Source organism: Patagioenas fasciata, chromosome 10, assembly GCF_037038585.1.
Source record: "Patagioenas fasciata isolate bPatFas1 chromosome 10, bPatFas1.hap1, whole genome shotgun sequence".
NCBI classification, from domain to species: Eukaryota; Metazoa; Chordata; class Aves; order Columbiformes; family Columbidae; genus Patagioenas; species Patagioenas fasciata.
In genome coordinates this window covers 10178212-10201795 of record NC_092529.1, presented here as the reverse complement: position 1 = coordinate 10201795, position 23584 = coordinate 10178212, and the positions used below count along the sequence as shown (strand labels likewise).

The 23584-nt window shown below is 43.0% G+C and overlaps 1 long non-coding RNA gene across 1 annotated transcript; it reads left to right on the top strand.

The window, feature by feature from the left end:
- Positions 1 to 1960: 1960 nt before the first annotated feature.
- On the top strand, positions 1961 to 20217 carry LOC139828696 (uncharacterized). Its single transcript, XR_011740611.1, has 5 exons — positions 1961 to 2047; positions 2760 to 2804; positions 14948 to 15142; positions 18371 to 18594; positions 19360 to 20217. It is a non-coding gene; the product is annotated as an uncharacterized lncRNA (long non-coding RNA).
- The last annotated feature ends 3367 nt before the right edge of the window (positions 20218 to 23584 follow it).

The following is a 23584-nucleotide window of genomic DNA, read 5'->3' as shown; positions in this document are numbered from 1 at the left end:
TGACTGGAGTTATCAGTGGTTGTTACAGCCAGGTGCTGGTTTCCTTCCCTCTGATGACTGGGAGTGTCCTGCTCTTTTGACTTATATGCCTGAAATAATTCACAGGCTGGAAGAAAGAATGAGCATCTGGGAATGCTCGTCTTGCCTCTGCACCCAGGGGGTTCCTTAGATGATCTTGCAAAGCCTCTCCCAGCACAGGAGCACTGTCCATCCAAGGCGGTAGAGTGCCACAGAAATTAAATTTTGAAAAGGCAGCCAGAGCCCTGTAGAAAGCTGCGCAGGTTTTATTTTCAAACCAGACAGCCAAACAGAGCCTTTATTCACGCATTAATTTGGGATATGTTTTTGTAAGCATAACAGTGGAACAAGCTCGCAAGCAGCCTTCCTGAGGGCTTGCGGGGGTTAGAGGTCCCGTCCCTCTGGCATCAGTCTTACAGCTTCCCTCACCTTTTGTCAGACACCGGGGGAAGGACTTTCTGTCTGGATAAATCATTTGTTTAGCAGCTTCCCGTGCTGCTGGGCAGCAGCATGGGCCATGCCCAGGAGCAGAACAGCAAAAGCAGCATTACCAGGCCGTGATTTCTCCAGGGCACCTCAGCTGCTTACAGTCCTCTATGCAAAGCACTAAGCAAGGGTTTTGTGCAGCCATCGTGAGACTAACTTTATGACAGATGCTATTGATACTGTTCTGACACAGAAAGCATGTAAAGAATTAGAAACAGACTCCCCTGAAAGGAGTAAGACAATGGGATATATTACAGTATCAAAATGTACTTGACAGGCGGAATGTGTATATCACATACTGGAAGGAAGTGTTTGGTGAGTGATAAATTTCATATTAAAACATATAAATCATCCACTTGGAGGAGAATTGGGCTCTCTGGGCAAGTAGCTTAGCTACTACATATGAAATGTTGCCTGTTGGAATAGATATATTCATTTCTGAACCTGATAATCATTGCCTATTTATTTTTAAATTGGTTCCAGGGTAAAATTCAGAATTAGATGTATCATTCACAGCATCTGACAATACTCTGTGTCTGTTGCTGGTTTGATTGTGTTATTCCGGTGTTGCAGTGTAGTGAATAGTCCCTAGTTAATCAGTGTATCTATTGATTAATATATATTCCCGTTACAGTAAATATATATCATAATAAATTAGATAATATAACCATAATAAACCTGCTATATCCAGTATGTAACATACTACATCAAAATTAGGAATTACTAATTGAAATTATATCCCCTAGTATAGCATTCTATAAATCAAAGGCATTTTCCCTAAAATCCATGCATCATTCAGAAGATTAATCCTCCAGCAACTGTAAATGTTTTTCTACTACATTCACTTGGCTAAGCTGGATAATGGTAATAGCTGTGGAGTTAAATACACAATACAGTATGTTAGAGCTGATAGAGTGGTTATTGCCACAAATTGCCGCTGCTGATCACACTGTGCCAGTCACTGCGCCACGGGGATGGTCCCTGCACTGCACCCACCGTGTCCTGTGAGTTGGGCTTCCTCAGCTCGCAGGGTCGAGGGGAGGTTGTCTGTACAACGTACTTGGAGATCTTTTGTCCTGTGCACTCAGACACAAAAAACTGAGACACAGGAAAAATGCTAATTTGAAAGAAACATTGGTGACGTGGATACTCCCAAACCCACTGGTACTTTTCTCTTTTTCGCTTCCCACTGGAAGCTTGGAAGACTTGGGAGGGGTGTTTTGTTTTCTCTCTCCAGCATCCCAGAGCGCAGATGGGAACATCAATGGGAACTGCTCCCGTTAGAGGGCAGGACAGCGGCTGAACAGCGCTGCACTGACCCAGCAGCCTCGCATGGACATCAGTCTGAGTGAGGGGATCCTGCCAGGGGGACCAAGGAAGTGTATCTTGAGAGAAACGCCTTTCATGAGTGATTTTAAATATGTTCCTGTAGGGATCGTCACTGGCCCATCCATGAGGGTCTCAGAGGAGCTCCACTTTGCAGAGCTTGCAGTGAGGAGAAATACCAATTGCTCTGGAGTGAGGAAAGGATGAGAAGAAGCAGGTGAGACAGCCTGAGCTACTTTCAGTTGCAGCAGCTTCACGAGATGTCCTAGCCACACACAGAAAACAACTTGGAGGTTATACAAACCTCTTGTGCTTACTTTGCATTTTCGAAGCAGAAGACTGGGCATTGGTCCAAGCCCATAATCTGTGCAAGGGCGTGTCACGACAAATAAGAGAGGGATAATTAGAATTTTATGAAGTGGCTCTCTATAATGCTACCTACTGTTTACTTACCAACAATCAACATTTAGCAACTGATGCATTTTAAGTAGTATAAATTAAAAAACAAACAAACAAAACCAACAACAACTAAGCAGCTCATTTGCTCTTAGTTATGTGGGGTTTTTTAAAATAACCCTGTTTCCTCAGTGGTACCAATATGTGTGCACGTGTGTGTCTGCTCATAAAATGGTACTGAAATGTGTGAGAGCATAGGAATACAGCTTTAGCAGATAATAATTCTCAATTTCATTATTTCAGGTGTTGTTTGGTTTTGATTTTGGGGAGGTTTTGTTTGTTTGTGGGGTTTTTTTCTTCTGTTTTTGTTTGGTTTGTTTTTCTTAAGGGAAGTCCAGTTCACTCAAGACATTAGCAGTCTGAGAACTATTCCTGTACTTTCTAGCAGTGTGTGAGAAGATACATGTACATGTAAGAAGTAAGTCTAAAAGATATAGAAAATGGAACATTTTCTTCATTGTCTTCCATTACAGTTCTGTACTTCAACTGCCTGGAGTGGCTGTTGGCCTTTACCCCAGGTAGGACTCTATTTCAGTGGTATCTAACACCTCTACATTTTGTCCAGCAACATAGTAATTTGACATAACTTTTAGGAAAAAAAAAAAGGGTGCTTTAGCAAGATATTACATTTTACATTTTCAGTGTGTTGTAACTAATATAGCTGCATGGTTATTCTTATCCGTGGGCAAATCTGAGAGTATTAATCTACCCACAGCCTAAATTACACCCACACAAAGATTTATTTTAAAAGTGAACACACAGAATGTAGCTCAGCATTAAGTATTTTTATCATCTTAATAAAACCCCTGAAATCAGCAAAAGAAAATAACATGTGTAAGCAAATAGTCATCTGATAATTTTTTCTCCATGAAATCAGACAAATTTTAAAATCCTTTATTATTTAGTTACTTTTAACCCAACTGACATAATTCAAGCGTCTTATTTTCTGCATAAGTAGTCAAAACCAACCATATGTCTAATTGCTTTCCCAAGTTGTGGTTGGTTTTGAGCAATTGTCTCACTGGCTGTGTCTCAGTCAGCGAGCGCTGTGGTGCAGTGGAGGTGGAGGTGAGGCCACAGGTGCTGAGGACCGACATCCACACTGTGCCTGTTCCTATGGGGCGGCTTCCCATGAGCTCTGGTGAGGTCTCAGGAGCCAGCATGTGAGATTCATGGCTCACGTGCGTTTTTGGGTTTAGCTTGACCCCAAGGGGTGCAGCTATCACACTCCCACATTGCTCTGCAGTGAGAACTGAAGCACAATATGGGGAGGGCGATGGGGAGGTTTGCTCCCCTCGATAACAACTGCAAGGCTGGCATCAGTGCACCCGCTGGATACCCCCTGCTACAGGCCTGCCGTTGCAGCTTGAAAGGATATCCAAGAAAAATCACTTCTCATCAATTTTTGTGGTCTGATCGCCGTTGAGGCTAAACAGAGAACCACAAGGCAGGGACAGGTCAGACTATGCTGGGTCCTGCAAGGAAATCACCCCTCTCCTCCTCCCTTAACACAGCGTGACCTGGGCACTGTTCTCCACTTCTAGCATTTGCAGGGCCATTGTTTGAGGGAGAAGACGGGAAAACCCTGTGTCACAGACAAAAGGACTGTAGGTCATGGGGTAAATGATCCCTGAGCACAACCTGACAGGTATATGAGACACCTCAGCCTCACTCTCTGCCTGATTTAGCTTCAGGCTGTTTAAATCCAGGTCTCCCACCAATGAGGTCATTGCTCTGAAAGATGTTTGTGCTCTCAGACTTCCTCTGTGCTTTCTGCCTGCTGCGGCAGCGTGATGCTGCCCAGCTCTGCATCATCCGTGTGTGCAAGCACCTCTAGGCTGCCTGGTCGTGCCAGTGTTAAGGCTGGGTGGTTTAAGGAGTTGACTTAAGCATGTATAATGGTCATCCTGTTAGACATCATCAAGGTCCAGTCTGTGTCTGTAAAAAAAATACATGTTGAAATGCTGAGCGACAAGATGCAGCAAAATCTAAAGTATGGCTTTGTGGTGTTAATGATATTACTATGTGGAATAGGTTTTCATGCTGTGGACAGGGTGAATGGCAAAATGGATCCAGATCTTTTTATTTTCTTTTTGGCTTGTTATTATCTAGAGAAAAAGCACTAATTACTAGAAGGTAATAGCTAGTGTGTTACTTACCCTCTTAATTACTACCCTAATTATTAAGTGCAGAGATAACCGCTAGTTAGAACATATTTGCTTTCTAAGACTTTCTTGTTTATCTGTCTTTCCACTCCCTCTTTTTAATGGCACTGACACCAGCAGAGTTGCTGAAGAGAGAATACCAATAATTTCCCCTTGGGAAATGAGTAATTTTGAGCCTTCTGAACACCGTTATGATTTTCATTCTGTTGTAAAATGCTTTTCACCTTTGAACTGTTGGCTTGTGTTAGATTCTGACATTAAAGCACCAACATTTGAAATTGGAAGGAGGAACTCAGGGGACCAGAAAAGGTCACCTCAGCAGCACAAGGTCTTGCTGAAGGTCTGCTTTCTGGGAGGCAGGAAGGCGTCTGAACAACATGGTCTTTGGCTGCTTGTCTCTAAATCCTGAAGCATTCAGATGTCATTTTGGGATGTACTTCATGTAGCCTCACCGATAACGTCCCGCTCTCCATCCTTTGGAGTAGGAGGCCGTGGTATCTGGGTGCTGTTGTCCCATATGTCTGCACTGAGCCCAGGAGTGTGGTACCCACTGCAGAGGAGCAGGTGTCTGTTCAAAGTTCAATTATGATGAAGTGAAATGTCAAGAAATTACATGTGGATTCCTAATAAAATAGCTATTTAAATACGAAATTAAGCATAAATACCTGCCAAAAATCCTATATTGAGGTGATTGGTATATATGGGCCACTGCCAGAAGTTGTAATAAACCAACCTTTTCATGGAATCCTAATAACTCTTTCCATGGAGTGGCACATTGTGAGCGACCAAAGCCGGTGATCTAAGATTCGTGGCAGAGGGGAAGAAAGATCTCTTGATTACAGAGCACAGTGTACAGAAGTTCCTGAATTGGATATGCTGTAGCACACCAGAAAAAGTACTTCGTTAGCTGTAAAATCTAATGGAAAGAGCAAGACATCCCTGTTCATTCTGACCTTAATTCTTGGCAGTGTGGATTACAAAATGCTTAAAGGATGGGGACTAGAAAAGATGTGTTACCTATATGTACAGTTACTGTTTCTATGGCCTTATTAGTATGCACAATGCCTCACACTGATTTGACATTGTCTCTGCCCTGAGGAGCTTGAAATCTAAAGGCAAAACCCTGTGACCATCTGAAATCTGAACATTTCAAGGAAGGCTCTGAAAAAAAGGATTCATGAGGCTGTGAACAAATACATTTTAGCTGACATGTCAAAAGCAGGGATCAGGCAGAGAGATAGAGGTAAACAACTGGAGCGGAGGAGAAAAATAACGAGAGAGTCCTAATTGTTGTCAGCTTCATTGCAGCCTTGTTCACCTGGAGAGACTTCGCTGCCTCTCTGTTGGTGAAGATATTTCTGATTTACACTTATCTAAGTGAGAACATCTTCCATGCTTTTACCCAACACAGCTGCTGCTGGAGTGGTTTTAACCCCTTGGTCCCTTTTCCTTGTTCAATGTTTAGGGGTGCACAGGGCCCCTGAAAGAGCAGGCACCAGTGCAAGCAGAGGCAGGAGGGCAGGCGGCTGGTCGTGCTGCTCCCTATGGGCGCCCATGTGGAAGAGCTGCACGCCGGAGAGCTTCCTGCACCTGAAGCTGGTCCCGGTTGTTCCAGCAAAGTGGTGACCTTCCACAGGCATTTTTGACATTGTGCCTTTCTGGTTTTAGTCCTTTTAGGTCCATCAGGTACAAGCAGCTGCAGCCCCACTGTGGCCATTTTACAAGAAGCTGTTGCCCTCAGTGTCTGTCTCTCGTCTGATGTAAATGCTCGAAATGTGTCTCTCTCTCTTTCTCTTTCTCTCTCTTTCTTTTTCTCTCTCTTTCTCTCTCTTTCTCCCTTCCCTTCCAATTGTGCCTTTCCCCAGGGGGAAAAGCCAGCACCCAACACTCCTCACACCACCACTGGCTTAGTGACCCGCTACCATGGGTGACACACTTTGAGTCCCTCCTGTGGTGCAAATTGCAGAGGCCTCAACAGCAGCTTGCAGGGCATTAAGAGCCAGTGTGGGTTTCTTTACATTCATGAGCTGGAGCTGCAAAACAGAGTTTTGCAAACCAAGATGCTCGCCAGTCTCAGGATATGTGCATGCAGGAGAAAACCAGTGTGTTTGCACTATTGCTTGGAACCTGCCAGCCCATGGGGCAGCTGCATGTGGACCCTGACATCAGCACAAGCTGTAGCATCCTGCAAACTCCTGCCTGTGTCTTGCCCCTGTGTACAGGCCACATCACTTGAGTGTTCATGCCACATGGCACACATTCACGTGTTGTGCAGACATATCTTCCACTCAGCCAGAGAAAACAGCTACCTCAGGGTAAAGCCACTGTGCACTGGGGGATAAATAGAGCTTTGGGGATGATCATAATGTGCCTGAAGGTTTCCTGAGAATAGCAGTGATTGCAGAGATTGAGTCAGGATGAGAAGCAAAGGAGGCTTTTTTGGTCTGTGACCTGGAGGTCTGGAAAACAAAGAAACCCCCCACCTACTTTGTTAATTAGGCAGAAAATTCTCCAAGGCAGCAAATAAATGCCCAGGCTGGGATGGAGGCACCCTGTGGAGCCGGCACACGCTCCTCTGGCTCTGAGCTCATTGTTGGCCCTCTGCAGCCTGGCGGCCCTGTCCCCTGCCCCGGTGGACCCGCAGCCCTGTCCCCTGCCCGGGGTGGACCCGCAGCCCTGTCCCCTACGCCAGTGGACCCGCAGCCCTGTCCCCTGCCCCGAGCATTTTAAAGAAGCTAATGATTGCTGGGATGGGGGCTAAGAGCACAGTACTTTCTAGTTTTGTGTTAATTTTATGCTTTCTAGCACAAAAATTGTATGCAGCTGTGAGATGTTTGCATACACAAAAGTCCATGTGCTGAAGCTGCCTCCCAACGTTTCCTTGGGGCTGCTGTGTGACATGTGTCTCTGAGAACACAGTCACTGTACTGATGAGTGGTATGCATAAACGTTGGGGACAGAGAGTTCTTCCAGGCCTGAGCTGCTCTGAGTGGCCTGAAATTTCATAATTATTTGCAATAATGGCCCAGGGATAGGAGGTAGTTTCTCTATGGAAATTTCTGAAAGTTGTGCTGCTCTGTGCAGGCAGCGATCCCTGGGAAGGGGCCTGTATTGGTGTGTTTTCCATGCACAGGTCTCTTGTCCTCACTGGTGAGTGGCAGAACTGAGTTCACAGGCACTCCATACCTTGCACTGGGTTTCTTTCCCTCCAAGCCTTACAGGTGCAAGGAAATAAAATAATAAAATTGTTACAGCAGCGGGAGTCCATTTGAATGGGTAATTGACACACAATGTAAAGGTATTTGAAAAGGTGGAGGGAAAAATAATCTAAATGTCCTCCATTTACTGGGAAAATGTATTATTATTTATGAATAATTTTCGCTGTTGAAGGAAAGTGTAAGATACAGTCAGAGAGACCATAAAAAATGAAATGTATAAAGTGTTATTTACATTGTATTGGAGAAGAGGGAATCATTGGCAGAGAGAATGCTAGTTTATTTGAATACAAAATCAAGTTATTCAGAATTGCATACTTAGTTTGACTTCTGTATAAAAAGTAGTCCATATTTCTTCCTGCACTAGAAATGTGAATTCTGGTGAGCACTGCAATGGCTCTGTCCCTGCTTGTATCTGTATCCCCAGACCGTGCAGGAGTCAGGGGCCGGGGCAATATTCTGCTGCAGTAGGAGCTGAGCAAACCTAGAGCTGAATGAAAGGCCATTTTCTAAAAGGTTTTCTGCCTCTGTAGTGAGAGAAACAATGAGGCAGTCCCATCCAGTATGGGACACCAGGGCTGCTGGAACTGGAGCATGAACAGACCGACAGTCTCCTGTGGCCAGTTCCTTCACTGATCACCACGATGTGTGCTTGGGCGTGAAGCGGGAAGTTTGGGTTCCAGAGGTGTGTGCATGTTTGTTCGTATAAACACACGCTGTTAATAGGTGGTGAATAATTTTCACTACCTCTTGCCACTAAGGACTGTGAATTCTAATGAGTGGCTGTGTTTATCCTCAGGACGCCGCTGTCTCTTGCGGGCTGTCAGCTTCACACAGTGCTGCTCTGTTGGAACAACTCTCCCTCCCCTTTCTCCCAGCCCTCTGCAATGCCCCACAGCTTCAAGTCACCAACTTGGTAGCCAAGGACTGCTTCATCTATACAGAAAGATGCTTGCATTGTACAAACAAAACACTTTTAGTGCTGTGGGTGCTGCTATGGAAAGCAGAGCTGTGTGCCTGTTTCCTGAAGCCATCCTCACAGGCAAATAAAGCTGCTTGAGTTCACACTGGCACAGGGAGGAATCCCAGAGCCAGAGTTACTGGATTGCCGTGTGCCATGGGGTGGTCCAGAGGCAAAAGCTGTCACCGTCCTTGCTATTCCTAAAGAATGACCAGGTTTTAATGAGGTTTGCTAGACATTGTCAACATTCAAAGGTTAAGAGATTAAATTATTCCTGTTAGATCCTCTTTGAACTGTTAAGCCTATTTAACCGAAGCTACATTTGGGGTACATTTGGGTGTATCTATTGCTTTTGCTATAGTGCTAGAAATAAGACATGAAAAATTCTGGTGCATGTTCCCAGCAGACAATGTTAGCACAGAAAGAAGAAAAAAAACAATGTTTATTTAGTTCTTAAGATGTATTTGGAGACTGGTGCTGCTGGACTCGTGTAGGTAGATGTTGCATCTGATTTGTAGGAGTGTTGATCAGTAAGAGAAGTTGGTGGGGTTTTCTGCTTTTACTGTTTCATTCTGCCAGTAATAGAGCATGAAGAGACATGAAGTGTCATAATCTCAGATTTTTACACTCTGATATTTTACCATAAAATTGATTGCTTCCTCAGATTTGAGAAATTGGACCATGCTGAACAGAATAGAGTCTGTTAGCACTGGGCAGCCCTGCACATCCTTTAAACAGATAAGCACTCAGAAGGGGTTTGTACTATTAGAAACGCTACCCAGAAAAAAATTACTATGTCCGCAAAGAACATTTTTCAACTCTTCCTGTTGACAGAAAAACAGCCCAAATGATGCCTGTTTATATTAGATCAAATGAGTGCCATGGCAAAAATGTTGCTTCAATTCAGCTTGCACCCTCTCTTTCCAGTGGGAAAGGGAGTTCTTAATGAAATGCAAAATTTTGTGGGTGTGTTCTGCTTTCCACGAGAAATGACAGTTCCTGAGAAAAAGAAAAAACCTTCAACTTGGGTGTTTGGGTTTTGATAAAGGCTTAAATGTTTTTGTGAGAGCTGAAGGAAGCTTTATGTTCTGACCCAGCAGGGCAGAAGTGCAAGGAGTAAATGAGGACCACGCCTCATGAAATACTGCTTTAGAAACTGCGAAAGATTTCTTTCCCCTGACAATACGTTCTGTTTGCTGTCGTGATTAGCTACTTCCTCAATCACTGCTTTTGTGCATTCAAGGGAAATTCCAACTGCTGCTCTTGGTTACCTGCAACACTGTGTGTGTGTGTAACCATACTTGGTAAAAGATACTTGGAAGGGAACAACTAAAGAAAAAGCACTTTTGCTGTCCATTTAAACAAGAGTTCCTTTAACTGAACGCTGAAATAAAGCTCAGCATAACAAAACAGATGAAAGACAATTTCCTGCCACACCCCCTGAGCCAAATGGATGCTGGTTCTAGATGTTCAGACCCCCTGGATCCCTGATAGCTACATCTGCACGCAAGGCTGTGGAATGTTCTCTGAATGCCACAGTGCGTGCCCAGCTTCAAGGAAGTTCTGCAAGATGACTCATTGCTCAGGATTACCTGCAGGAAGCTCTGCTGCTTCCCTCAGGTTGATGCAAACTATTTGAAAGGTGTTTGCTACACAGGGGTGCAGGCAGACTGACAGCTGAGTTGGGATTTGGGCCAAACTGCGGACGCTTGACCTGGTGCAGTGGGATGGTGCCTTTGTGGGCTGAGCCAGTGCAACACTGGAAAGGAGGAGCCCGAAACAGGTTGTCCCTAGAGCAGGGCAGTGCGTGTTGCGGAACCTCCCTCTGTATTTTATTCACATGAGCATCTAGACTCTAAGTGCCCCTTGTGTAAGCTTGTGTATGGATTAAACGTCTACATGAGGCAAATATGATAGTACAAGCTACTCTTTTTTTACCTTTCCAACACCCAGTGCATAGTGCAAACCCCGTGAATAATGTACACAACAATCTAGTCCCAAACTTCTGATGTTACAAGATTTTTTTCACTCTGAAAGTAAACAAAGGGGCAGTGATACCCATCAGGAATAAGGAGGGTAGGCAGGCTCAGCAGCTGCGGGGGCTGACGTGGTCCCTCAAGGAAGCGGCTTTCGCAGACATGTCAGCAACGTCCACTGCTCTGCTGGCAATCCAGGAAGAAAATGAAAGTCTGCCAAATGTTTAAAAATCATTCCTTTTATTACAGCATTACTCACTGCCTGTAACTTTGTGAAATATTGTTTGGAAAGCTGATTGTTTAAATGGGTGTGGATATAAAATCAAAGAAAATGCTGCCCTTGGAGGCAAGGCCATAGTCCTTAATTTCAGTCAGAAGTGAATAAACAGTAACTATTTTTCTTTAGCCTTTTACGTGCTTTTGTGCTATTAAATCCACACATGCTTGTATAAGGGAAGAAGCAAGAAAAAAGAAAACCACTTAAGATAAAAATAAATCCTATGCCTTTTCTCTGTTAGTTTTGGCCCAAGACTCCTGCTGAGCCTGAAGTAAGCACTGTGATACTGGAAGATGCTGAACAGAACTCAGGGATTTCAATTTAAGTCAACCTGAGAAATCATTAATTCAGTCATCACTACTGAAATGAGACTCGCTTGTTTGCCAAAGAATGCAAAAATGTCTGTTTTGTGTGAAACCATAAATTAACCAACGTGAGCTTTGAAAAGCTGGCAGGTCTGTCCAAGCTTTCCAGATAGCACAAGTGTAGGTTCAGCACTAAAACAAAACCTGAAAGGAGCACGTTGAGGCTCCTGTCCATTTTTCCATTACTGGGTTCCGGAGTCAGGTTGGTGTATTTTTTCCTAATAAATTTCAAACTGTGTACATATTTACTGAGATCCTCAAACATATCTAATTCTTGGAAGGTTTTGAACATCAGTTGTCATGCTGTATTTTAGAAATACAGTTCTGTACATCATTTACCCTCAGCTGAATGGATGCTATAATTTGAGCTCACAAAACAGCAAATCTTAATCTTTATGAATTGGGGGGGGGGGGTGGGGCGGGGAAGTTAATTTGTTGTTATTCCCACCCAGTTATGGACATATTTACACATGAGGAATGGCAGGTTCCTTCATCTTTATTTTTTGATACCTGTGGTGTGTGCATGTGTACATATAGTTGAGAAAGCAAATCTATCTGTTGTCTTCTATCCTATGAAATTTCCACCCATCTGAATGTTTCTATTTTGGAGAAAATGTAAAGAAATATAAAGTTTCCCCACTGAGCTTTAAATATTACCACTGAAATAAGCAGTCCTGCTACCAGAAAGTTAGCCCAAGTGAATGGGTACATTTGTAAGGTTATGAACCAAAAAAAAAAAAGAAGTGCAAGGTCCTAAACTGGATTGCTGGCAGCAGCTCCTCATGGTTCACTTAAGCCAGTTTAGTGGAAATGATTTTCCTTTTTGTTTGCCGGGAAAATGAGATTCTGTGTTTAAGTTTGTTACGTTTAACAGTTTTTAAGTAGGTGGGTACCAAGCTATGCTCCGTTCTCTGTGCACTGAACTCTCAGATGAAAATATCTTTGTCTATGAATGTGCTGTTTTGCTCCTATGTGGATGCAGAGCATCCACTGTTGTGCGCTGACCTCACGGAGATTTCATTTGTACCCCTTCATTAAGCTCGTGCTTGGGTTTGCAGCCTCAGCAGCTGTGATGCTTCAATATGGGGGAAATGCTTTTTTCCCCCCATTTGATTTTATTCTTTGCTTCTTAACGTTAGGCACAACTGAAACATTTCTCTTAGGTAATTAATAAAGGCAGACTTTAAGCACAAACATGATGCTGTGCTTACTGATCCAGATTTCCTAATGCCTATAGAGACATAGGAGGTGGCGTTAGGTGTGGGTCACCTTTCCTGTTGACTACAATGGACAAAATGCCCAGTTTTGCTCCCCTGCATGGACTAATATGGCCAAACAAATATGTCTACAACACACAAACATTGTGGATCAGGCTCTGCTCCATTTGTCTTCTGCCTGAGGCTGGCTGGCTGCTCGGTGCCATGGGGACTAGATGCACTTTGGGATGCTCTTTCACGAGGATCTGTTTCACACAAGAACAAGGCGCTTTGCTGTAGACAGGTCAACCTCAGACGTCACTGTAGATATGTAACTTGTCCTGAATCATCGCTAAATCATGGCTTTTCTGAGAAATAAAAGCATTTTTAACTCTGTTCCTGATTTCCTCAGCCACCTCTGATTTCACATGGGTGCAGCCACGCTGAAGGCTTTGCTGTGGGTTCCTGCAGCACCATTCCTGGGTAAACCAGTGCCAGAGGGACCTCACCGACTGCAGGCCGAGGAATCTTTAAGACACTGATGTCTCACTGTTTTGGACTAATCTCGTTTTAAAGCAAAAGAATTGAGAAGACAGAGTATCATGAGAAATGATGGAGGTTTAATGAACAACTTCAGTTAGAAGACTATGGATAACTTGAAGAAGGCACTTCAAAGCACTCTCTTGGGCTGAGAAGCAGTCCACCCTCATCCAGGGTCTGTAAATAAGATTGCCCCCAGGGTTCTGTTGTTCATGCAACAGTACAACTCAATTCTTCCTGCAAACCGTGGACTCAGCTTGGATGCTGGTATTATTACAATTTCCAAAAAGTTTTTATAAGTACTGCAAAGATGATGGAAACCCAGCAGCTTGGCTTCTTCCTGGTGCCTGCCCCAGGCCCCACACAACCACAGTGACTGCTGCTGCACAGTGGCGCGACTGTGGGCCAGAACAGCCCTGAGTCCTCCACAGTTTACATAAGGGCCTGTTTCTTTATTTAAAAACATAAAAATTAAATCTGTTGCTTTAAAGGCTCTTTCTTCAGTTTTAGCACCCTCCAAAATACTCAAACAGACTTTTAAAGCAGATGCATATAGCGCACTGTGGGTGAGGATTAAGCAAACCCAGATTAATTGTACAAGGAGTAATCACAGGTGGAAGCACCCACCTTGCCCCTTGGGGGACTTCAAATGAGCGGCAGTGTTCAGAGCAAGCTTTGTTGTTGGTTAGATCCACCTCCTAGCTGGTTTCCTAATAGCAGTGCAATACTTGATACCATCCTGCCTATTAACCTTTTATTTTATGTTCTGTTTATTTTTATTACAGATGACAATATGGAGACCAGTGTACTCAGCTGCTCAGGTTTATTTATATCCAGCCATGGTGTTGCCATCATGACTGGAACACACGGCACAGAACTGGGATCTTTTACTTGATTAGAGAGAAAATACGCGGTGGTTTAGGCAGATTCTTGGGGAACACAGTGAGCAAGTTTGATTCTAGAAATGGTCGCTCCATGCTGCCTGTAAAATCAAAATGTCCTTTCCAGAGATCTGTTGCAGCATTTGGAAACTGATGGTCACCTGAAAGCTTTGACATAAGTTTCAGGCAGAAGGCAAAATGTGTAACAATAACTAAGCAGAGGCGTGAAAAATGAGTTGTCTTTTACTCCCTGGAGAAGAGATCCATTCTGCTGGAGCTGGATAACACTTGGAAGCTCACAAAGCTCCTTTTCATTAGAGAAATGAAAGCCTCGTCATCCCTAGAGCTCTTAATTAGGCACCTTTTGCCATTCACACAATCTGTGTCTCTGCTGTCAAGTCCTATTTGTTTTAAAAATTGATTCCTTCATTTTGGCTCTTTTGTTGGGCAGCAAAAGTGGATAGACCAAATGAATCCAAACACTTTGTAAATTGTAAGGGTTTTAATATAATGAGCGTGGCCACACCAAACTCAGAGAACACGTGTATGCCAGTGCTGTGGTGCAAAATGCTCACAAAGCAATAACAAAAACCATGTTCAAAGAGAGGGCTGCAAAGGAGAGGAAAAAAGCACATATGGAGTATTAGCTACCTGCAGACCTATATGACACTCTTGCATTCATGGTGGGTATTAATCTGCAGGCATTACTTAGCAGTTAGATAGCAAGGATCAGAACGAAAGTGCTAGATTTTAATGATACTTAGGCTGAATGTTTTTTAGTGCAGCTTTTCTGATGAGGAATGATTTAAATCTTTTATTTAAAGGAGCTGGGATTTCTTTTTCACCACCTCCGGAAAAATAAAGTCTTTTAGATACTGAATATAAATTTACACTGTTTGTAAGCCTTCCTTTGAAGCATTTCTCTCTCATTATGCTAATATTAAGTGTTGTTTCTGTTTACAAGGAGGTTTTTAATTCAGACAGGAAAGAACTCCTCTTGTACAAACATGTAAATATATACACGAATACAAGTATTTGCATGTAAATATTTTCTCTTTATTGTGTTCTTGTTTTAAAAATCTCAGCCAACCCTGAAACAGGAACAAATCAATCACCATCACTAGTGAGACCTGCGTGGAGTGTCGGGGATGCACGGCTGGAGCTCATCAGTGAAGTCAAGCAAACATGGCACGAGTCTCATCATCCAGGAAGCTGAGCCTCCGTGTGTGCGGCTGCTGCCTTCCAGGCTGAGAAGAGTCTTCAGTTATCTGCATTTTCAGGTTTGGTTGATCTTTTCAGGAGGTGACATAAATATGTGGGAAGTTTTTTTGCAGAATTTTGTGAAAAGACACCAAGTTTGTCTAAAACCTGTATTTCAGGCCTAAAGCTACCTTAATCTTGTCCTTTACATGGATAAAGGGCTGTATGGCCCATTATTAATCTGTGGGCTGTATTTTGGAAGGGAAAGGAGAACACAGGCAAAGGTATTTAGCTTATGTGGACTCTGCATGTTCAGGGGAGAGAGGGTTTTAAATAAAGGCCAACATGGCTAGTGGAAAAGAGGAAAGGTCATTGATTTGAAGTCCTGTAGAGGTCATTTTCACATTGATTATATTATCGTCTTTCAGTATATACATCTTTTCCTTTAAAATGGTATCAGTTTGGGTCATTGCTCTCTGTGTTTTGTGGCTGCACAGATGAGCTGTGCCATGAGAAAGGCCAAAAGCCTTTCCTCATGTGCACGTGAAGGCATCTAGACCATGTGTTAGATGCATGATGTATCCTTGCAAACTCCCATCGGCCGAATTGTATTTACACTGGTGTCTCAGCTGTCAGTGTGGAGTTTTATTCATCTTTTTTCTCAGCTTGTTAAAGAAGTTGCCAACAGAAGTATCAGTGTGTTAGAAACCACTGCGTAAGAAATTATAAAACCCCTCATCTCTTGTGTTTCTCTGCTATTAGTTGTTACTGGTGGTATTACATGAGATCCAACGCAGATACCTTTATTTAGTTGAGTACAGTAACATTTGCTTTTGAGTTTCCTCTTTTTCAAAGTTAAGCAAGTCTTACTCTTATTTTATTGATTGAAAGTTGAAATGTCCATATAACTACACTGAGAGTCTTGCTGACAAAGCAGCATAAACAGATTGTCTTAAAGGTTCTCACTTCCTAGAGGACTGAATCAAAAAGGATTTATAAAAGGGGTTCACACAGAAGGAGCTTTGCTCTTTCTCGTGAGTAGACAGTGCTTGCAGTGCCCAGCTCGCATTGCTGGTTTGTATTTGAGGCAGATCAGATAACAGTTGTTGCCAATGAGGCCTCTTCAATGGTGGGTGCTCTTTGCTGCAGCATTTCATACACACTTTTTGCCCAAGGTTACAAAAGTCCCTGTAGTCTATGTTTTGCTTATAAAGGTGAAAGGTGGTCCATGCATATACACTGCATTTGCATTGGATTAGCTGAAATTTGCAGCACAAGTTCCTTTGAATAATGACAGTAAAAGCATTAAACATCAAGGCACACTGGAGCTGTGTACAACCCAGCAGACTCATCATTAAGACTCCAACTTATTTAGTTTTCACTGTGTAAAAATATACTTCGGTCTCCACCTGCAAAAATTCAGAGCGAAACTCTACTCAGAAGAGTGGTTTCATCTCATGGTGTATCAGGGCCAGGCACCTGCTGGTGTCAAAATGAAAATGTGACACGTTGTATTTAGCTAGACCTGAGATGAAGTTTGAAAATTGCTCAAGCTTGGAAAGTTTTACATGGTTTGGGAGGAGGATGAGCTGCTGAGCTATAGCAGCCCCTGTAGCTCTCACATATATGTTGCGCAACACAAGATTAACAGATCTCAGGCCTGAGAGAGAAAAGTCGTTGGAAGAGAATATGGTGAACCCTGCAAAGCCTGGGCTGTTTCTCTCTTGACTTTATCTGAGCATTGGACTGCTGAGTAGATGGCAAAATAATATAAAAATCTGCAATTATTTGCTTTGCCAGCACGTTTGTTTAACCACGAACAGAATCACTCTGTTAAAGGTGACTTAAAGGTGCAGAGTTTGGCCAGGGCTTTAGTTTTTATACTTTGAGTATTCAGCTCAAAGCTGTGTTTCAAACCTCAGTAAATCACAGTTTGGACTGGTGTTTTCACCCCTCCATCTGAAGTGAAGACCTTCAGGCTGCCCCTGCGGGGAGCTTCCTTCTCCATGGTGGGAGGAGTCTCAATTTTGGTTTTTCATTGTTTCGCTCTGACTCAGGACATGCCCTCGAAATCCAGACCTGGCTTTGTCCTGTTCATCCTAGCTATAGAAGAACACACCTTAGCCCCTGCAAGCAATGCAGCCCTACCCAGCCTCTGTACCCATCATCACCTCTTCCAGCCCCCCAGTGGGTTTGGGACAGTGACACTGGGCAGCTGGTGTCAGACACACACCGCAGGGCAGTTTGTGGTGCTCAGCTGCCCCGTGCGTGCAGCTGTACGGAGGCTCCAGTGCCCCTGGCTCCCACCTGTGCGCAGGCAGTTACACAGCTCCGCTGTTTGCAGACAGCTGTGTTCCAGCTGCTCTAACTGCTGCCTGGAGGATCCGTCGTGCTGGGGAGTCCTCCAAAGCTGTGAAGCTACAGCAGTGTCTCCTCAGTGTGCCAGAGCATCCTGACAGGCTTTTTTTTTTAATGATTATAGTATCACTGTGAGTACAGTTAGAAGGCTGAGGGTCTTGGACACCACAGAGAGACTAGGGACACTGCAGAGCTCTGGGAGCAGCCCCTGCGGGTCAACCAGGCACTGAACCGAATTAAACAGCCAATTCTTGACAGGGGAGTTCTGCCTCTGTGGAGCCAGTACAGCTACGTGTTGCTTTGCTGTGACAAATAGAGGAGCCATTTACAAGGCTCTGTTTACATCTTCCCAGTTCACTCAGCTCCAGTAATTATTGATAGGCCTAATTACCACCAGATGGCTGTAATTCAGTGTGGGTCAATATCAAAGACCCCAAAAGCTTCTGTAAATATGTGGCTTTTACCCGGAACCTTAGCAAGGCAGAGAAGTTGAAGTTGTCACAGATAGTATCTCGCAGAAATATTGATTTATGAGAACAGAGTTTTGCTGACAGATATCAAGTATTTTGTTGATGTTTTAAAAACAGCCACAAATAAAATTGGTAACATTCAATTAACCAAATTGGAGCAGGAAGGAAAATGTGTTAGAGAAGCGGAAACAAATGCTTCCGTTACATAGCAGTAAAACTTTATAGACAAAAGGCAACCTGACAGTATCAAATATCTTTCAATATTGTCTGCTCAGGACAGCATCATAACACAAGACTGAGTAATCCCAGGAGAATGCTGTTGTACAAACATGCAAACCTCCTACAGTGTTTCAGTTAAACTGAGAGTCTGACATAATTTTCAGACCAGGCTGTGGTATGGAGACTAAGAAAAATAACTTCAGATATGTCTGTTCAGTGCCTTCTTCATGAATCATTGATGTGAATTATTTTGTTTTTCAGCAGCACTAACAGTCCTATAGTGGCTCCAGCAGCCCCTTTGTGTTAGTAACTAACTGCAGACTCCAGACACTGCTGGGCTGAAGATGCCAAAAGAAAGGATGGTGGAAAGTGCTATGTGGCCAAAGGAGGATGCACAGACAAACCATTGCACCGTCTGCTTTGGTGTCCTCTGTCGTGTGGGCTGACTTGGGTAGCGTACCATGGGGATGCCTCCTCTCCTTCGGGTGAGTAGAAGTGAAGTGCTATGAGAAAGAATTTTTCTGTTTCTTTTAATTTTCTAACAGTAAAACAAAAAACCCAGCAAATGCATATCTGGGATAGCACTTCCCGGGATAGCCCATCCAGTCATGTTGGCTGCAACCGGCTTGGTACGTGAAGTCCAACACTGTTGAGCAAAAGCATCAAGCAGTGCCCTCAGCTCACAGACAACGTGTGAGAGAAGGGACCTGGCAGGTTGTCCATGGAAAACTCTTAATCTGAAACCAGAGTAAGTTCTGTAACTGCAGGCAGCAATGGACAGGAGTTCTTAGGTACTTGCTCTCTTGGCTGATAACTGTTTTTCTCATATTTTTCTGTGGCTGCTGCCTTAAGCTTTTAGGAGTCCTACGTGATTAGGCTGAGAGATGTGTTGTGGTGAAAGACTCAAAGGCTGCATCAGTCACCATGTTCTTTGCTAAGTGAGTAAAATAAGAGACTGTGTAAGAACCATAGTCAGAGGAAGGAAGTTATTGTCAGTCCTGGGTACTGAGACTCAGTGGGTTTGCACTTTTTAAAGTTTCATACATTACAGCCTTCTGAAAGATTGATTAATTCAGGAGTCCTAAAATTACAGACAAATACCCCAGCATTAAAGGACAGCCTTGGCAAGGAACAGGGGCAGTCTGAGATGCTGCAGCTGTGAGAATGTGGCCACAAAATGCTGATTGGGTGGGGGGGAGAGGGCAAAATTATTTGGACTCACAACCATCTCCATTGCTGCTTTAAAACAGATTCTCTGAAAATGCCTGTGTTCGGAAGAAGCAGCCCTGTGCTTTAAGCAAGCTGAATTTCCTTGGCAAACTCCATCACTGGCTATAGGAGAGGAGAAGTTGCTGAACTCACACATGTGGGGAAAGACAGTGGATTACAGAGGTTTGCAGCCTCACATGGAGAGAAAATTGCAGGATTCATAAAGCGATAGCTGAAGCAAATGTGTACAGATGCTTCAGAGACCTCTTGTGCAAACAGGCAACACCTTAACTCATGGACTTAGAAGCAGAATTAACTTTATCCTTCAGCATTGGTTCACTTAACTACTTCAGTGCCATCATGAATGCTACTGAAACACCCTCTGGGATGGCCTTTAGTAGAATTGAGCCTATGAAATCTCGTGCCTTCCCCCAAACTAATCATCATTTTCAGCAACTCTCACTGGATTTAGTGGCTGGGCCCTGTGACTGTTTTCGTCTTTTACCTTCCAGTATCTAACAATTTATTATTAATGTTGGACCCTAACAGACATGACTGTATGCACTTGATTTTACCTCTTTGTTTTTTAATTTAGAAACAGCTGATTCTATTATTACAGCGTGAAATACCTGATTCAGCAGGTGTAGCGTCACATGGTGCCTTCCTCAATAGCCAATTTCCTGAATTAATTTCAAAGTTCATAAAATGCGCTAAGCAAATTAGGAGACATGATTGATCACAGGATTATCCACCCTAAAGCATCACAGCACTGCTCGATATCAATGTGAGTCAGAATTTGAGGTCACCATCACATCAAATATCAATACGGTCAGTTTTACAAACCATGGAGCATTCAGGTTCACTCAGGAGTCTATAACATGTTTGCTTTTCATTTAGTTCATGCAGAATTCATTATAGTTCATATGAGAATTTGATTTTATACTAGTTAAATAAACATATTAGATTCTCTAGATGATAACTCATATATATTTTTTGAAAAGTTCCTGCGCTTCCCCTGCAGAAAATGAACTTCGTTAAGCATGTGCTGTGTGTACCTACTAAAGCCCCTGGAACAGAGCACTCTTATGAGCGATCTCCTATCAACAAAGTGCTGTCAGCAGGCTCTCCAGATCAGATTAGAAAATCTCGATGGCATGGAGTAGGAAATTTAAATAACCAGCTCTGTCGGTCCCTTAGGATGGGCCTGTCTGTGAAAACTTTCCAAATGGCATAGTTCTTTGAAAGAACTTCTCCGCTCTGCATGGAAAGCTGCTCTAACTAGGACTATGTTGTAAAATGTCCTGTGTGAACCTGGCAGAAGGGAGTCTCAAGGAGAATGCTGCCTAAATGCTGGTTTTTGAAGTTTGCTTTGAGAGCTACTCAAGCTGCATTGCCTTGGTACGTTCCTGGAGCTACCGCACCGCAACTGCAATGGATGACGGGATGAAGCCACTGAGGCTGCTGATCACCCCAGATCCATACCCTGCGTGGAAGTGGGGCTGGTTCCCAGGGATTTCTCAAGCTATTCCTCATACTCAGCCATGCCAGATCTTGGGGCTGCCTCCACGGTGGTTCTTTCCCCAACTCACTCAGCGCCTCCTCCAAGTCCTGTATCCATCTGTCCCCACACAAAGAGCTGCCCTGAAGTAGCTCATCTGTATGTATGGCAACAGAGCACCAGACTTCTTCCAAGGAGAACAACAGAAGATGATAGCACATGAAATAGAGGCTGCTACAGGCAAGCAGCTGAAGAACAGCACAAGAAGGTAGCAGACGTGAGTCAGACGTGCAGCAGGCTGAGTATGCACTTTGCTTTTGTTAGGAAGAAAGCTTGTGGCGCTCTGAAAGCATGTTCCAAATTTCTGGAGCCAGTGAACGTTGTTTTGATCTGTCCAAACTAAATCAAGGAGCTGCGTGAGCTGGTCTAGATGGTCATTCTCAGAAGGAAGAAGCAGTTGTGTTCAGGCTCTTCCCCTGACATGAATTCCTGGCTGCAAAGCAAAGCAGTTTCTTAGCTGAAAAGTAAATGTCAAAAGATATTAGAATTAAATCATTTCTTATTTCCCCATATCAAAGAAAATTAAGTGAGAGGGATTAAATGGATAAATGTATCAAGTAAAGCAGCAGTGAAAACAATATACTCTCTTTCTACAACTGTAAACAATTACTACTGTGTGATTTGGAAACTGTCAATTAGCCCTAACCACAGTGAATCAGAGCTTCTTTCTGGTGTAATGAAAACAGAGCATCTTACTGTCACATCGGTATAGATTGAATTAACCTTAATGACTCCTGTAAGGCTAAACCTCGCCTTGGCAGGCAGATTGAACACTGTGTGTTGTAAGCTTTGCCTTTAACTTATCTTTGTAAAACTTCCATTGATTCTACTCTAATTTAAACTAGAAATACAGAAATTGTCAGGTTTGAGCAGACCACTGGTGCAACTAATTTGATTTTTTGTTGCTAACTCTAGCCACTGATGGATGGCCTCAGGGAAAAAAAGAATTCATTCCCTGTCCCCTCCCCCTTTCTTTTTCCCCTTGTGTCCCTCTCCTAATTTGTTTAATTAAGTGTGAGGCGATGCCATGGAGGAACAGATTTCTTTACCGTCAGTTGATGACAAGTTTAGGTACTGAAATGGAAATATTAACAGCTCTTGTATCTTCAGGCTCCCTAGCATTATTCTTGCCAGAGTAAATGTCAAACCCCAGTTTGGAAATCATTCTTCTGTATCTCCTGTATTAAACAGATTATTCTAAGAAGTTTCCAAATTCATTGCCAGGAGCCTCCCTTTTTATTGTTGAATGCTTAGTTTCAGTAGGAGAAAATGTAAATAGGACCCTGTTACTCCATGAGCACCACTATCTGCCACATCTCCTCTTTCATTGCTAATTTCTGGTTAAAGTTTATTTGGTGGATTTTATAGAAGCTCCTCTTAGAGTTATCCCAGCATAACAAAATCTAATTCATTTTCTTTCAGTTGCAGGGAATCTGTCTCTTCATGTTGCACTTATATAAAATCACAAGTTCTTCATGGGAAGAAAGATACAAGTTGATCTCCCAGCTAGAATAATTTTTTCTCGGTCGAGAGGTTGATATAGCTTTATTGATTAACTTCTCCAAAATATCTGTTGGCTTTAAGATCCCAACCTATGACATATTAAAGTGATTTTGCTATGGGCAGTTGCTCTGCACTTCAAAATTGAGCCCACTGGGGTTTCAAACTCTCTATTTGAAAATGAAGGTACCAGAAGTTAATTACTTTTTGTATAAAAATATTATATGGTTTCAATTTCTGAGGTATATTAGTTTTACTTTGCTCATATCACATGATGCTTTGCTTTAACTGAATCTCTACCACACTTCAGAATAGTTCAGGTATTAGTACAGCAAAGCCACTGTTCTTGTCAACCTTAGTGCTGCACAGATTTTTTCCAAAACTCTGTTGCTGGTATTCAAAGAATATGTATTATCAGCTTAATTGTCCCACACATTAGCAAATAACCTGCTTATGAGCTAGGAAAAAAGCTCAGAAATATTTTAATCCTGATGACTATATATACCAGAACCTGCCACAGTGCAGATTAGAAGATTGCAGTTGTACTTGAATGAAAGAGGGAAAGAGTCCTTCAAGCTGTGAACTTAACTGGGAATCTCTGAGTAGAGCGTTTTCCTACTCACATGTGAAGCTGGAACATGCTGCTGGCATCTTGCTGCACAGCTTTGCAAGTCTAGCTATGTTTGAATAGTAGCTCACGGCAGGCAATGTACTACAATATGTTTTTTTAAATTCAAGTTTAACTACTTTTCCTATCTTTATTCCTTGCATTGGTATGTGCAAAAGCTTCGCATTCAAGTGGAAAACTAAAAGACAAGCGAGTAAGAATGAAGCAGTCAGGAGGTTAACCTGACAGTTCCCAGACCAAACAGGGAAAATGTTGAAAAGTCAAGCATCTTTAATATCAGGATAGAGGAGAGAAAAACATCACAGAAATGACATCTGTGGGAATCTATGCAGGATTTAATGGGCTTTCAGAGTGCACAGTAACTGCAGGGCTGAGTGAATCTGAGAAACAAATGGATTTAGGGAAGACTGATAAAAGACTAAAGGCCCAAATTGTTGCTAAAGCTTCCCTTACTGAGAACTATTGAAAAATAATTCTAATAAATCAGGAGGTAAGGATAGAGGTAAGGACTGGAGATGTCACTAACTATAGAATGTTTTGTTTGAAACTCAACCTGTATTTACAGCACAGGCGTGTGTGC